We start from the raw sequence: 15,940 nt of genomic DNA, 5'->3' as shown, positions 1-15,940 counted from the left end.
GTAGCCACTTCCAGCTGACCAATCCTCCTAGAACCCTGCTGGATCATTGCAGGGGCTCAGGCTGTCCTGGCATCTTGGTCTCTCCTGGTCGCTGGCTGTGGCTTACCCTTTAGTCCCCTGAAGCCTGAAATGCTTCAGTCTAACTAGAGTCTTTGGGGTCAAGATAGAGGTACCTGGGTGCAATTTAACAGCCTGTTCTATACAAGAGGTCAGACCGGTTGATCTAATGGGCCAAAAACCGGATCCAGCCCAGAAGATTGCATTGGGAGCACGTGGTGCTGATTTGAGCCTTGTGGTGGGTCCTGTGTGCAGCTGGAGCATGTATAAGGGGTGGGGGTGAATTTCCCTGGTGCAGGAACAACACAGGGCAGCTGTAGATGGTGTGAGCCCTGACCTAGGGGGCATGCTGGGACAGGGTGGGCCCGTAGGCATGGCACTACAGGGGGTTCTGAGCTGAACCATGGCCTCTAGGCAGCCTTCTGGACCCTGTCCTATATGAGAGCTGCTGTAATTTATGCTGGTGGCCACACCCCACCCTGCAGCAGTGCATAGGTGGTATAAAATCCTTTTAGTTCCCCCTCCTCCTGCCCTGTGCTTCCTCAGAATCTCAGCCTGCCCCTCTGCTCCCACACAGGACTGCTGTGGTGCTCTCCTTTCCCCCGCTCCTCTCTTCAAGCCTCAGTGACCCATGCCCTACATCTGAAACAGACTGGAACAGGCACAGGTGGGGAGGGAAGGGGGCAGGTTACACAAAATGAGGGTAAAAGGCAGCTTGATTCGCTGCTCATAAAACATCCCTGTAGGCTGCATGTACAAATCTGTACATTTGGTAAGAGAACTGAGCAAAGCAGACTCCTGCAAGCCACTGGAGGGCTACTTGCTACCTGGCACATCTTTAATGTAAGATCTTCGTAATTCATGATCTATTTAACTAAGATAGGGTATTAATTAAATAAAGTAAGAGCCTGATTAGGACTCGGAGAAATTTAAAAATAAAATCAGACGGCAATCGGGCAAAATTGCAAAGCAAACACTTTGGCTGTAACCGCTGGAGAGTTCCCTCCAGTCTTCCATCAAAGCGCAAAGCAGGGAGGGCAAATACAAGAGATTATATAGCCAACAGATGTGTGTTGTTAAAATATGCATCTGCCAGCTGTGCGATTTAAGGAGCCAGAGGGCTAGCTTGTAGATCCTGCTGCACTCAGGGGACCATGAATGAATTCCAGTCCCTGCCAGCCCAACTGGGATTTGCAGACACATTAATTAGTGTTGAGTTTCCAGATCTTGAATGCAGCCAAGCGAGGAGAAACTTTGAACAGAGCAGTTGCTGCCCCAGGAGGGAGAGGAGTGGGGGTGGAAGAGGCAAACCTCAGTTTGCTTCACTGATCTGGCAAAGGAGTTGTGAAGCGTTCGCCCATGCTGGCCAGGGGCGTACCCAGAGCCTGTGGCAAGAGGGTGGAGGAATCCAGGTCAGGCAAGCCATGTTTTCAAACTAGTGACTAGACTGCGGGGAGCCCTGGTGTTAGTGCTGCTGACTTTCTTGGCAGGCCTCATCAAAGGGACGTGGCAGGCTGGGAGGGGGTTTTATTATCCCTGCCTTACATGAATTTGAGGCGCTACCCATGATACATCCAGACATCACCTCCAAGTCCCTCACGGCGTGGGAGAACCAAGGACGAGGCCATTAGAAAAGGGAGCACAGAATGGATGGTGGCAGCAGTAAGCCCCCGGTGCCCAGTCCTTTCAGGAGCTCCTGTCTCTTAATGAGGCCTCATAATGAGTATTATCATCTCTGTTTTACAGAGAGGTAAACTGAGGCATAGAGTGAGAGGAAGTGACTTGTCCTTGGTCATATCACAACTTACTGACAATCCAGGAGTAGAATCCAGACTCTGACCAAAGTCTGAGGAGAATCACGCTGCCCCAGACAACAGCTTTCTTTCCCTTCTGACAGCAGATGATATTTGACAGCCTCAGACTGTGAGAGCCAAATTGCATTGAACTAGAACGTTGCCCCATAGTGACTGCTGCAGGGAGCATGGCTCAGCTTCACTGCATTAGCCTGGGCATTAGGAGAAACTCTCGTAAAAGGCCCCAGCTGACAGTGGTAGGCCTGAAAGTAGATCTACTGGCTTTGTTCCTGGGCACGTGAGCCCCCATTCTCTGCCACTCTACTGCCCTCCCTGGGTCTCTTTTGCGAGCCAGTGGGCTCTTTTAATTGACAAAAAAACTAGTAGTGGGCCAGCGATCTGGCCCCTTCCCAAAAAAAAGTTTTGCCCAACTTTTTTGAAGTTCAGAAAGTTCAATTAAGGCCTCCATTGAGGCCACCATCACCCAGCCAGCCATCACACAACTGCCCTTCCCCATGGCAGTGAGTCCCTGTCATGGCTTAAATTCTCATAGAGCAGTTCCTGGAGCCCCAGAGCTCGGGACTTCTGCCCCGCGGGAGGTGCCGGGGCTCGGGGCTTCTGCCCCGCACGTTTGAAAATATTTACTGGAGCGCTGATTTGGACAGCTCCAGCTGAATTTAAACCTGGTCCCTGTAATGAATCTATGTCCTACAAACTATAGACACCAGTGTATAAACCACACACAGAGCTGACCCTAGAAATGAACCCTGTCCCTTCAGGTCCCATTACACCAGCCTTGGTTATTTCGCTGACTGGAAACTCCCCTAGTGAATGATAGCAGTAGGTCCCTTACCCTCTGGAAGGTGCCATCACACACGCATGTACACGTGGGGGCAGGCAAACAAGCCATGTGTTTCACGGGGCTTTCAGGAAATGACTGGGTATTCCTCTGCTGCTACAGGGTGGGAAGTGTCCTCTTTCGTGGATGGATCACTCAATAATTTCTTAGGAACACTCTCTGCCCTGTGGGTGGCACCCTACAAAGAGCCCTGATGCCAAAGGGAAAGGGCGGGCATCCCCGGGATTCCCTGAAAAGGAGAAACAGCCAGACGGTGCTGGTACCCTGCATTCCAAACTGACCCCACGCCCTGCCTCTGCCATTGGCTGCTGGCCTAGTGGACAAGCAGGGATCTTACCTATGCTGTAGCCCTTGTTTGTTTAGGTCCCTGTTTCATTCCCTGGCCCTCCATTGCCAGCGTGGGTACCTCAGGAGAGCATCAGGCAGGGAGAATGCTGCCTTGGTCCAGGCATTCACAGGAACGAAAGCTTTGCTAGCTAGCTGACCCCCAGGTAGAGGTCAGCTGGAGTCTGGCTGCTGAAGGATGTGTGTTTGTGGGCCCCGTGAATGACCTCTGGCCACTGGGAAGTGGGACTGTAAGGAGCACACTCCAGTCTTGTCTCTCGCTCTGCTCTAGCCACCATGTAAGCTGTGTCAAATCCTGCCCACTCCAAGCTAGAGCAAGAAGGCGGCAGGTTGGCCGGTAGAAGTAGCTGAATATGGGGTATCTGCCCTAGATTCTATTACTGTCTTGTTTACATCCTGTCTGAATGGGCTGGGGGGCAGCAGGTTGTGAGGACTAGGGAGCCATGGGAAGTCTGTATTTGCAGAAGGCAATAGGGGAGAACACTGGAACTAGGTGGGTGTGATGCACATTTTGCGAGAGGGTTAAGGAGGAGACGAGCCAGAGCTGGATCCCTCTGCCAGCCAGTAGTGCAGGATATCAGCATCTGGTGCCCATCAGCCCATGTTCAGCTGCAGTACTATAACTAAGGAGAGCCACGTGTATTGAGTAAGGTCTAAGGCACACATCCCCTTGGTCCCCAGCTGCCAATTGCCCTTGATCAGTGATCCGACAGCGACTAGGAGGCAAGGAGTAAAATCACAGTCTCCTCAGTAGCTCGGATAGCACATGTGAGATCCACATGAGCACCAAAGGATCTGCACTGTCAGTGATGGAAAGACCGCTTGCAGGGATCCCAGTGCTGGGACTTGGTGCCTCCAGCTCTGCCTTGTAACTAATGCTCAGCAGAAGACACAGCCCTGTTTGCAATGTTATTTCTGCAGCTTGGAACAGGGAGAGGTTTCCTCTGGGTGAGATGTTGCTAAGGGACTTGGCTAAGACCGAGGCAGGGGCTGCTGCAGGGGCTGAAGAGGTCTGATAAGGAGGGGAAAGAGTCCGTTTCAGAAATATAGTCTTAATAATTGATATACAATTAATTTTTACATTCACCTTTTCTCATCCATTCCCCTGCCTCCCACTCCAAGGTCTCTTCTAATATTAACTCTGCGTTCTTGCAAGTCCCACTAGAAATAAAGCTTTCCTAAATCAACATGAATTATTTAATGCGACAGATTAAGTCAATTCAAACACAGAGCTGCTGTCTTTTAATATGACATCTAACCAGAAGCAGGCGAAGAAAGCGAGGACTGCATGGGTGGTCAAGTGGTTTCAAGTTAAACTGTGTCATTTGAATGTAGCTTTTTATTGAAGCCTTAACAGTGTACCATGCACGAAGTATGCTGTTACTAAGCATTATTAGATTGATCATAACCATATATGGTGACGTTAGACTTCTGCCTTTTTACTTTTTAATACGTCCGCTTCCTATCTATTCAACTGAATGTGAAACTAGAGTGGATCGGAAAATGGAATTTCTATCCCATGGCAAAGTTTCAACATTTGTTTTTGTCCCGAATTAGGACAAAAAGTCAACCTATCAAATATTTTCACAGAATGAAAAAGTCAGAAAAAATTCTATTTGGAGATGTCCAAATGAACGTTTTTGACTGAAATGAAACATTTTGAATGAAAATTGTGACTGAAAAATGCCAGTGTACTTGGAAATAGTAATTCAAAGCAAACATTTTCATTTTGATTTTCCAGCTGGAAAATCAAAACTTTGCATTGAAATTGACATTTTTCCCACCAAAAAAATTCAGTTTTGACAAACCACATTTTCCAATGGGACAGTTCTTCAGTGGAAAAATGTCAAGCAGGTTTACTCAGAATGAAACTAAAATATCAAGCAACATAAAGGCCAAACCCAAATAACTTCAATATTTGATGTCCCGTCAACAGTGAAGTAGCAGTGAGACAATACTGGTCAGCATGTTCAAAGCACTGGAGAATACACTGTAGGGAATAACTCTCCATTGGCAGGGGATTACCTGTGGCAGTGAGTGTTCTCCATTCCTTACATCTATGGATGGTAGCTTTGCTTTCTGTGCTGCCCAGTTCACTCTGAACAAGGGCATCTCGCAGCCAGGGCGTTCATTTCTGTGCTTCAAAGGCTTGTTCCCTGAGAAGAGGATGAGAAGTGAAGTCAGCACATGCACATGGTCTGCTTTTCTTCTTTCGGAGAAGAGAGATGAAATTGATTTACTTATATCCCTATTAAGTGCATCTTAGCCGGCCACACAGTACAAGCATGAAGTGCTGTATTTCATTTATCCGGCGGCCCTGTTCCCTGCCAAATTCATTACTGTGCACAACAAGTGTGTAGTAAATAAACTGGAAAGAAGGAATGTAAAGGAGTAAGGAATAAATGACAAAGATGGGCCATTTCCCAGCTCTGCTCCAGTTTAGATCCCTTTTTGTTTAACATAAAAAATCCACCCTTCATTCTCAGGGCTGCTCCTTGCACCATTTTACTTATTGCACATGCAGTTCCAGAGCTGAGGTGACAGCGATTAGCATGGCATGTCCAATTGCCATGAGAATGCAAAAAGACTTACTTGGAGAACCCCAGAGGGGCTTTTCCAGCATGAGATACGGCAATCTGGAGCCTTTGCAGATACAGACCAGCCTCCGGGTTGCTTCCTACCGCACCGTGATGGGAGATAAAGATTGCCCTAGTCTGACAGAGAGTGAAACAGGCACAATTAATCTGCCGTGTTGTGACTCAAAACTAAAAAATGGCTCCCAAGACCTTTATTGAGCATATTAAAAAAATAATAAATTCCCTGCAAGGATGTCAGGGTGGTATCTAACATGCACCAAGCCAGCTGATCCTTCAGCGGGATGTTCAAATAGCTGCACCACCAGAGATGGAGGATATCTTGAAAGCAGTAGTGCTGGAAAGTTTATAGGTGCCAAGCTGCTGGAGTCCTTGAACTCAGATTCAATATTGCCGACTCTTGTGATTTAATTGCGAGTCTTGTGATATTTGGTGCTTTTCTTTAAGCCCCAGCCCCTGGAGTCATGTGATGACATGAAACTCTCAGCTCTGTGATAAGCAGAATAAAGAGCCTTTCTGATTCTTATTTAAATAGTACCTTAGGACACAGTGGGAGCAGCAGCTCATATCTCATTAACCTCTTCAGTGCCTACTATTCATCCATCCACCCAGGTGGCAGGCATCTAGCTCCTGTGCACACCCTGGCATCACTCAAAGAGGGGCTGCAGGGCAATTCTTCCTAGTGGTGATGGATGTGGTAGCTCTGCAATTAACACGTGTCGCCCTGTGCGCCAAGTGTGAATCTAGATACGTCCACGCTGGCCCTTAAAAAGAGCGCTGTTTCGCCACGTTGGGAGGAGTTGAGCGTGCTTGAGAGGGGAGAGCAATCAGTGTGGCTGCCGCTGGTGCACAGATCCTGAGCTATCTGCAAGTGGCGGTGGGGGACCCGCTCACCTCTTACCCACTTTGCTCTGGAGGGGCTGGAAAATCTTTAATGAGGTTGTTTTTTTTTAAAATGCCCATGACCGATGCTGACATTTTAGAAAGCCTGAGCCCAGCTACACTGCATAGCTAGAGGGGAGGGTGATTGAAGGCTCAGATGGGGGAGCATTTGCAAACATAAGTAAGGGCTCCAGCACTTCCAAATTCATACAGCTTTAGCAAGAGAGAATCATTTACCATCTTGCACAGAAAAGCAAGAAGGAAGGAAGCAGGGGCTTCTAGCTGTCTGTGGAAATTCCCAAATCCCTTCTGTATTGCTCACTCAGTAACCACCTGCACTCACACATGCGCACACAGGGCGAGCCTCCCCTTTTCGCTCTGGACTACAGCATAACATGTCCGTGCATCCCTAAGATCTGCGGAGGCCGTAGCCAGGGATCAGTCACTGTTAAGAACTTGGTGGGTTGTTAGTGACCTGACAGAAGTATTGACTCCCTCTACCCTTGTCAGGTGACAGAGAAGAATGAAGCCCTTGAAGTGTGACATCACCTGAGTGACAGCCCCCACTTTCCTATTGATCCTGCCTAATGAAAAATGAAACAAAGGCTCAAAAGGGGCAGGAGCAGCCATGAAAAAAGAAAAGTAAATGGGAAGGGGGGGGACTACGAGGGGCCGTCACTCTGGCTTTTCTCCCTGGAAGCCTCTTTGCAGAGGCCTCCTGCTCCTGATCTCAGCTCTTGACCTTTTGTGGGATTGAATCTAGTGACTGTGAAACTAACAAACTAGTAGCAAACTCGTTTCAGTCAGACGCAGTGAGGGCTGGCTTTGGACAGTGCCGCTCAGTCAAGCTCCATAGCCTGGGGCCTCCCATTCTGTGCTACCCTGACCTGTAACCTGCTTGCTGGTCCAGTCCAGGGCCCTACATACACACACAGCTCCACCAATGCACCTCAGCCCTGGCCCCCTTCCTATTCTAACCCAGGAATGAAGCTACTACGGTATTCTACGGTCATGGCCGCCATCTCCTTGACATCACTAGGACTAACTCCCTGAAGCAAAGGACTCATACGCCGATGTTTTGGGGGGGTCTGTATTTTATCTGAATCCTTCCCTTGCCCTCTGACATTGCTTAGGGCACAAACAAGGCTTCGCCACCCCTGTGTATCATGGACCATTCTTCGTACATCCTCTATGTTGTTAAGTCCTTTACCTGTCCCGTCTCTGAGTTGTGTTCTTTCAGTCACTCCTTTTGCATGTTTCTCCAGCTGCCCCATGGCACCCCTGCCATTGCACGCCAGCCTGACTTCATTCTGAACACACATGCCAGATACTTCCCTCCTCTTTTCTGGAGAACTTTTGAGTGTTTGGTTTTGAAGGCACTCAGCTGTCTGTCTGCATCTAGGGTGGGTTTCCAGCTTTCACATCCATAAGTTAAGGTGGAAATAATATTTGCAATGAAGATTCATAGTTGGGTCTTTAAGTTGTAGAGTTTCAACAACCAAATGGTGTTTAAGCTGGTGAATGAAGTTGCTGTCTTGCTAGATTAGGGCATTATTTCCTTCTGGGTATCCCCGTTGGCTTGCACACTGCTGCCAGGGTTATGTGAATTGGATCACCTCTTGTATTCCTTTGCCTTCTCACATAATACCTGAGTTGGGATTTGCTGGGGCTCTCATTAGGTTTGTTTTTTCCTACCTGATTATTAACCCTGCCTTTTCTGTGATGCTGGACAGTCTTCCAGTCTTTGCAGGATGGTTCAGTTGTCACTTAGAAGAGCTCTGGAGTCAGCAAAAGCTAGATCTTCTAGTATGCTACTGCTGCTGAGCCATGCAATGCCTGTGTTGTATCCATCTGTGCTTTTTCTCATCACGAAGTCAATGGTCATGCCAAGCAGGAGAGGCGAGAGAATGCATCCTTGTTTGAGGCCAGCGTCAGTGTCAAACCATTCACTCAAGTCTGCATTATACAAAGCACAAATCTCAAGGCAGTCCCAGCCTCCCATGGTTTGGACAATAGGCCTGCAGGGGCAAGAGCTACTGCTCCAAACTCCCTACTGCCCTGCCCCATGTGCAAAGGGAGTGCAGAGTGCATGTGAAACATGACCATTCTGATCTGGGAGCATCTTGCACTTGCAGAGCAGGATCAGGGTGTGTGTGTGTGTGTAAAGCCTAAAGCCAAGTCTACATTAGAAACTTCCACCCGTATAGTAATGTCACTTAGGAATGTGATTTTTTTTTTTTTTGCATATTTTTATACCAGCCAAATCCTTACTGTAGATCCAGTTACACCGATAGAAATTATTTCACTCAGGGAACCAATATAAGCTATACCAGCAAAAGCATTCTTGCCCATACAAGCTGCATCTACACTGGAAGAGTTTGCTGGTATAGCTGTACTGACTAATCTCTTCTAATGTAGGCCTGACCCTAGTTATTAATAATGATTTCTATTACAGTAGCACCTAGAAATCCATCTACACAGCCTGTGGCACTGAGCCTCCCAGCCTGGATCGATCGACTGAAAATAGCTGTGTAGTGGTTCGAAGTTGCAGCTTGGGCTGGAGCGTGGGCTCTGAAGCCCACCCCTCCCGAGAGGGGGCCCCCTTCAGAACCTGAACTCCAGCCTCAGCTTCAAAGCACAGCTGTTTTCAGAGCGCTAGTGTGAGCCCCACAAACCAAAGTCTATCGACCCAGGTTGGGAGGCTCACAGCCGTGAGCAGTGTAGACGTACCCTAGTGAGATTAAGACCACTTTGTGCTAGGTGCTGTACATACACATAATAAACCAGGGCCCCTGCCATGAAGAGCTTACAGTCTACATAGGCAAGACAAACCAAGGGTGGGAGAGGAAACAAGGGGGAAATGATTCACCTAGCAGGTCACCAGCAGAGCAAGGAATAGAATCACGGTCTCCCAAGCCAGTGCTGTCTCCCGTGGGATATGCTGCCTCCCTGTAAACAGGTTTAGAGTCTAACTTGGCCCTCCAGTCTGCAAAAGGTGAGGGGGGTAGAGCTGAGCAGGAAACATTTGGCCTATCCCAGGGATATTTTTGAGAGCTTGAAATTATTTTCTCTTCTTGACTTGGGACGAAAAGTTGAAATCTCAAAAATATTTGTGAACTGAAAAACACAAATGTTTTGTTTCAATTATTTTGAACTGTTTCATTTTGATCTCAACCTCCAGATGTGAAGGCCAGAAGGGACCATCCAATCTGACCTCCTGCACATTTCAGGCCACAGGACCTCTCCCACCCACTCCTGTGATAGACCTTTTTCTCCGCTTAAAATAAAAAAAAAAATCGGTCTAATTAGCTTGAATTTCAAAATGAAAAGTCGTTTTGAACTGAAAAGCCGGAATGTTTCATTTAGAAAATCAGACTTCCTTAACACACTCAACGCTGACCTCCGCAGAGAGAGAGAGAGAGAGACAAGTGATTCATGGCAAATTATGGATTTAAAAGCTGTGATGAATCTCCATTACAGCATGAAATAAGAAAGGCAAACGCAGCTGAATGGAAGACCTCCCCTGGGCAACAGGAGGCTGCAACTTACCAGAGTCTGGGGGGAAAAGCGGGAAAGGGTTGTTTTGTTTAACTAAATATTGCTGCAGTGTAGGAGGCGCAGGCAGGGTATGCTGCTCATTTTAACAGCAATGCAGATTAACAAGGCAGGTTCCATTACCATCAGGTGGGGCATACCACAGGGAGCCTGCAGCAAGCCCCACCGCTCTGCCAGAGCTCTTAGATTGCCAACGCCCCCCTCGCATGAGCGAAGAGAAATAGAACATGGTTTGTTAGACGTTTTTGAACTGCTGTGATCTTCCTGGGCCATGTACCAGGGGCTGCCCATCCCCGACAGCTGGAGCTCTGAGGTTGAGGTATCCTGAGCTGTTTGTCTGGGATTTGCCTTCAATGCAGGTCTCGTGGTAATGCACCATGGCTGTTACCTGGGATCAGAAGCATTAGCTGGCATAGTGTGGGCTTGCTGATAGGTGAGGCCATGCCTGGAGCTGCATGGCATTCGTCAGGTTTAGTTCATAAACCTTTCTACCAGTTTTACTAGGCTCAGGGGGGTGGTTCTGAAGTGGGTGTTTGGGCCTTGTTTAGTCTGCCTGCTACCATGGAATAAGGAGTGGGATCTCCAAACCCTTCCCATCCCCACACCACTGAGCAGCAGTGGCATTTGTATTAGAGCAGCACTTAGAGATCCCAGCTGAGATTGGGGGCCCATTGTGCTCGGTGCTGTACAGACCCATAAGAGGCACTCCCTGCAGCCTAAGGGGGGAGAAGGGGAACAGAGACAGGAAGTGACTTACCAGAGGCCAGATATAGAACCCAGGTGTCCTGAGTCCCACCCTACTCACCTTCCTCATCTTTGACTGCTCTTAAGCTCAGTGCAGCATCACCACTGGCAATGAGTGTAGGACGTTCAAGCAGATGCATTTGTGCAATAGCCCATATGCTTGTGTGATGTGCTCCTGGACCATGTACTGCCTGCAAGTTGCAAGGGCAAGGTAACACAGTGCCACTGACAAGCCTCTTTGTGCTGCTTTGCTGCTGGGCCTTATCAGCCTTCATGCTTTCGGGTGAGGGGGTTGTTTGTTCTTCCGGGCCCGTTCATTCTTTGACCCTGATGGGGAGAGTGTCACAGACTCAGATGCTGGAAGGTCAGAAGGGACCATTGTGATCATCTAGCCCGAGCTCTTATCCCCAATTTACAGACGGGGAACTGGGGCGACTTGCCTGGAATCACATAGAAATGTGTGGTGGGGCTGGGAGTTGAATCCAGCTGCACAGGGCCTGTTCCGCAACCATAAGCTCATCCTTCCTCCATGAGGCAATGCCAATTGATTTCATTTGCAGATGTCGCTTTTGTGATGCAGACACCTGTTCAGTAGACATTGGACTGAGACGCTCGCCACCCATCGAACTCATTTCACACTGTTCAGGCATCCTAGGGTAACAGCGCCTCCTAGTGGCTACCAGCCAACCCTGGAGTGACTCAGGTAAAAGGTGCCAGTCCCCTGACTCCTCCACTCACCTGCTGCTGTGTGCTTGTCCTTCCCCTGCTTGTGCTGTCCACATTCCGGTTTGGTGACTGGGAAGGTGCAGCCCTCAACGAGGTTAATTCTTTTCACCGCTAGTCACTGCAGCTGGCTCCCCAGCGGTGACTGGAGAACCTGTCGCTATTTCTAAGGCTGCTATTGAACTGTACGCTGGAAGGGGAAGCGGCGCCCCAAGCAAAACCCTAATGCTTGGCATGTTGTGGCCTGCAGTTTGGGCCGCAATGGTAGAAACACCTTCCCGCTGAGGTGACATGGCAGGGTTGAGAGCAGCTGCTGGCAGAAGCCACCTGTTTGGAGTGGTAAAAAGGAAAATCAGACTTACTGATTCAACTGAAAGGGAAAACCAGGAAATGTAACCATGTATTCTGCAAGCTGTCAGCATTCCCTGCCCATTTGATTGCAGGAAAAGAAGGATGGTCTAGTGGTTAGCACTCCAGCTTGAGGCCTGGAAGAGCTGGGTTTCATTCCCTGCTCTTCCCCAGACTTCCTGGGTGACCTTGGACAAGTCACTTTGTTTGTGTGTGGAATAACAGTACTTTCCTACTGCACAGAGTTATTGTGAGACACTCTGGTACCGTATATCGATATTCCTGCACCTATCAGCTCAGTTTGCCTTCAGGGAGCTCTGCCTGGAGTTCTGGAGGTAAGCAAAGAATAGCATTCAAACCTGCAGCAGCAGGAGAAATTGCAGAGGGAAAATAAAGTATTTTATGCTATCACATTTATTTGCTTAGAAAAAAAAAGAAGAGACCAAATCCCACCTCCTTAATTTGGTTCAGTGACTAAATACCGGATACCAGCTGCCCTGCTTGCATTTTATTCTGTCTGGTAGATTTTAAAGCTGCAGAAGGTATTTAATGATAATGATAATGATTTACATTTATATAGCGCTTTTTATCCACCAGGATCACAAAGTGCTTTGTGTACAAATACACCCACGGCAGCCACCTCTCGAGCCAGACAGCAAGATGTTCCAGAGTACATCATAACTGCATTTATAAAGTACCCTTTCCTCCTCACTGCTGGGGCACTTTGGGTGCTGTACAGTAATTTTGTCATCAAATCAGATGGTAAAAACACTTTAAAAACAAAAATGTCATAAAGATAACTGCACAGTGGTAAAATGACACAATGCGGGGTTGGGGGAGGGAATTGAAAGGAGGAAGGTATTAAATATAAGGGGGATTGTAGTTACAGAAAAACAACATTGGAGGATGGAAGTCCTTTAGCTTGTGTTGTTTAGGAGTAGGAAGGGAATGAGCTGGATAGCAGAGAAGACAGCTCCGCAGCCTAGGGCCCACTATAACAAAGCCAACCTCAGGGTCAATGGTAGGGTCAGAGTCCAAGTGCCCCCTTGGGATGAAGCCCATGAAGGAGGTCTTCAGGCCTTGCTAGTTAGCCTGGGAGTCAGAAACTTGTTTCTTTCCCTCACTCACCAGTGAGAATTGAATTGAATTGAGCTGGAGAGTGGCTGAAGTGCAGGATAGCAAAAGCTGCAGAAGAGAAGGTTCTCATGCCCGTGATTCAGTGGGCAGATGCTATGGAGAGACTACAGTGATGAAGGTGGGAAGGGGGGGGTCCAGCTGTATGGACTCCATAGAGGCTTCAGTCTGAGCTGCAACGTGACCGAATTGGGAGCCAGCACTGATGTTTGAGGAAGGGGCACAATGTGGTACATATGAGGAGGGCAGCCCCAGCACCCTGCACATACTAAAGGACCTCTGCTCAAGTCCTCCATCCCCTAGCAATGCAGGATCATTCCCTATAGTGGGTTAAAAATGTGTCTGCTTTCCTCCACACCCCTGTCTGCTGCAAAGCCTTGCCATGAAAAGGTCCTGAGGACTCTTTAAAGTGTCCCACTCTTCTGCAGTTCCTAGAGGGCCCGTCCACCTGCATTGAAGGACCCATGAGATAAATTCTGTGGAATCACACAAGGCCCCAGATTTTATTCTAAATCCAGTGTCTAACTAGCCTGACAGAATGACGTTTCCTGCTGGGCCCTGAATGGGTTGGTGTCTTTTTTTCCACCGGGATCTGCTAGGCTGGAGAAGAGAAGCAAGGAAGGAAGAGAGAAGGAAATTGAGTCCTCACAAAAGGCACTTAGCAATATTCATTCAAAATTCATAGGCACAAAATTGCAGTCTGCATGGATTTGTTTCCTTTCGGAAATTACAGGAAACTACAGTCACCGAGAACTGTTATTCAAAGAGCCACTTTAGATGATTAGGCTTGCGGGAGGCTGTACTTACACATGCAGCCCCAATATAACGAGACTCGTTCTGAAACAGGGAGGTGAGGCCCTGAAAAGAGAGAGCTGGAGAAGCATCAGTAAGTGAAACGACTTGGCAGGACAGCTCTGACTGAAGAGGCAAAGGGGTTGAGTCCAGCACCATTCTTGCAGACACAGCTGGGTTTCTTCTATTAAATCCCCTCCGGCTGTAAGGCTGGGTGGAAGGGCACAGACAGCAGAAGGGGCGATGTAGTTCAGTACCATATGGAGGAGAAGCGTTCTCTGGGAAGGCTTTGTTTCTCCTTTTTCACACTCTCAGGTGCACTCAGCCCCCAAAATCTCCTCACGTGTAGGAGGATCTTAGAGGAATTTGTGCATTCATGCCATGGACACACAAACCAACACACACACTCGTCTCCCTTCACACAAATCCACTTATCTCCCCCTAACACACACAACCTCATCTTCCTACACACAGGTTTCAGAGTAACAGCCGTGTTAGTCTGTGTTCGCAAAAAGAAAAGGAGGACTTGTGGCAGCAATTGGTTAGTCTCTAAGGTGCCACAAGTCCTCCTTTTCTTTTTCCTACACACACATGCTCCTGTACCCCTCACTCCATCACACACGGGCCAGAACCACACACTGAAACACATTGCCATTATCATCATGCAGTCCATGGAGTATTACATGTCCTCACACCAATTATGTCAGAAAGAAAGGTTTCAGAGTAACAGCCGTGTTAGTCTGTATTTGCAAAAAGAAAAGGAGGACTTGTGGCACCTTAGAGACTAACCAATTTATTTGAGCATACGCTTTCGTGAGCTACAGCTCACTTCATGGGATGCATCCGATGAAGTGAGCTGTAGCTCACGAAAGCTCATGCTCAAATAAATTGGTTAGTCTCTCAGGTGCCACAAGTCCTCCTTTTCTTTGCCAGAAAATTCTTCCTGAATTTGTAAAAAGCAAGAGCAAATGAGGAAATGTTTTTCAGAGTGCTGGCCTAGGAGTTAGCAGTGAGACATTTGGGGTGGGATCCCCTGAGGGACTTAGGTGTTGCAATGCTGTGTGTCACAGTGCCTAAATTGTAGGCCCCTAGAAAGAGCCCAAGAACAACTCTGATCCACAAAGCTTGTGCTAAGCCCCATGGCAGTGGGTGAGTGCAGCGCTCAAGAAGTGCCAGAATATCAGAACTGGAAGTACCATGAGACGCCGTTCCCGTTCCCTTGGCATCCCAGCACAACTCAAATGTTGCATCTAGGCTCCTAAGCGACAAATGGGGAGACACAGACATCTTAGACTGTGATCCACCCAGACAGTGAGCTAGGCAGGGAGCTGCCTAAGCTAGCTAATGGCAGATGCCAACCAGAGGCAGATGTGCTAAACCCTGAACGTCTCACAGAGATAGGCACCCAAGTCCGGGCTACAGGGAGGCACCTCGCTCTGGTGGAAGATGGGCATTCAGCCGCCCAAATTGTGTGTGAGAGCTGAAGCAAAACAGCTAGCAGGCCCTCCCTTAGTGCATTCAGCTAGGGGATGGGGGAACCCCAGTTCAAGTCCCCTCTCTGCCTGAGAGCAGAAGGGGTGTGAGCAGAGATCTACCACCGCTCAAGGGATCACCCTAACCACTAACTAGTGCTCTGGTCAAATAATATCTGAGTATTCCATCGTTTAATTAAAGTGGAACAGCTTCAGTAGGGAAGGTTAAGGGCACCCTCCATCAGACTATTGCATAGCACAGTGGTTAGAGCACTCAGCTGAGAGGCAGCAGAAGCTTGTTTAATTCCCCTTTTCCCTTTCAGGAGGAGGGGGGAATTGAACTTGGGGTCTCCCACAGCCCAGGCGATCACCCTAACGACTAAAGATTTGAGTGAGGTTCGCCTTATCCCCACAGCTGTTTTGTGTGGACTCGCCTGAGGGACCGATCCAGTAGGTAGCCTCTGAGAACGCCTGCCGGATCGATCCCCGCACACCACTTAGGTAGCTGAATGCCTGTCTTTCCTGGCTTGTGACTCACACTGGGGCTTAGGCGGGAGATGGGTGTCCGGGTGCCTAGAGGGAAGCAGCAGTATGCATGCCCAGAGGCAAAACATAGGCACCTAGGGATCCATTACTGCAAAA

General features: G+C 48.5%; 1 protein-coding gene across 1 annotated transcript in view; it reads left to right on the top strand.

Moving 5' to 3' along the window:
- The window catches only part of KIRREL3 (kirre like nephrin family adhesion molecule 3), a 292,205-nt gene that overhangs the window by 56,086 nt on the left and 220,179 nt on the right, over window positions 1-15,940 (top strand). The gene's annotated exons all lie outside the window — the stretch shown is intronic.

Source organism: Eretmochelys imbricata, chromosome 22 (assembly GCF_965152235.1).
Source record: "Eretmochelys imbricata isolate rEreImb1 chromosome 22, rEreImb1.hap1, whole genome shotgun sequence".
Classification (NCBI taxonomy): Eukaryota; Metazoa; Chordata; order Testudines; family Cheloniidae; genus Eretmochelys; species Eretmochelys imbricata.
The sequence above is the reverse complement of the archived record's forward strand: the minus strand, read 5'-3'. Positions and strand labels throughout refer to the sequence as shown.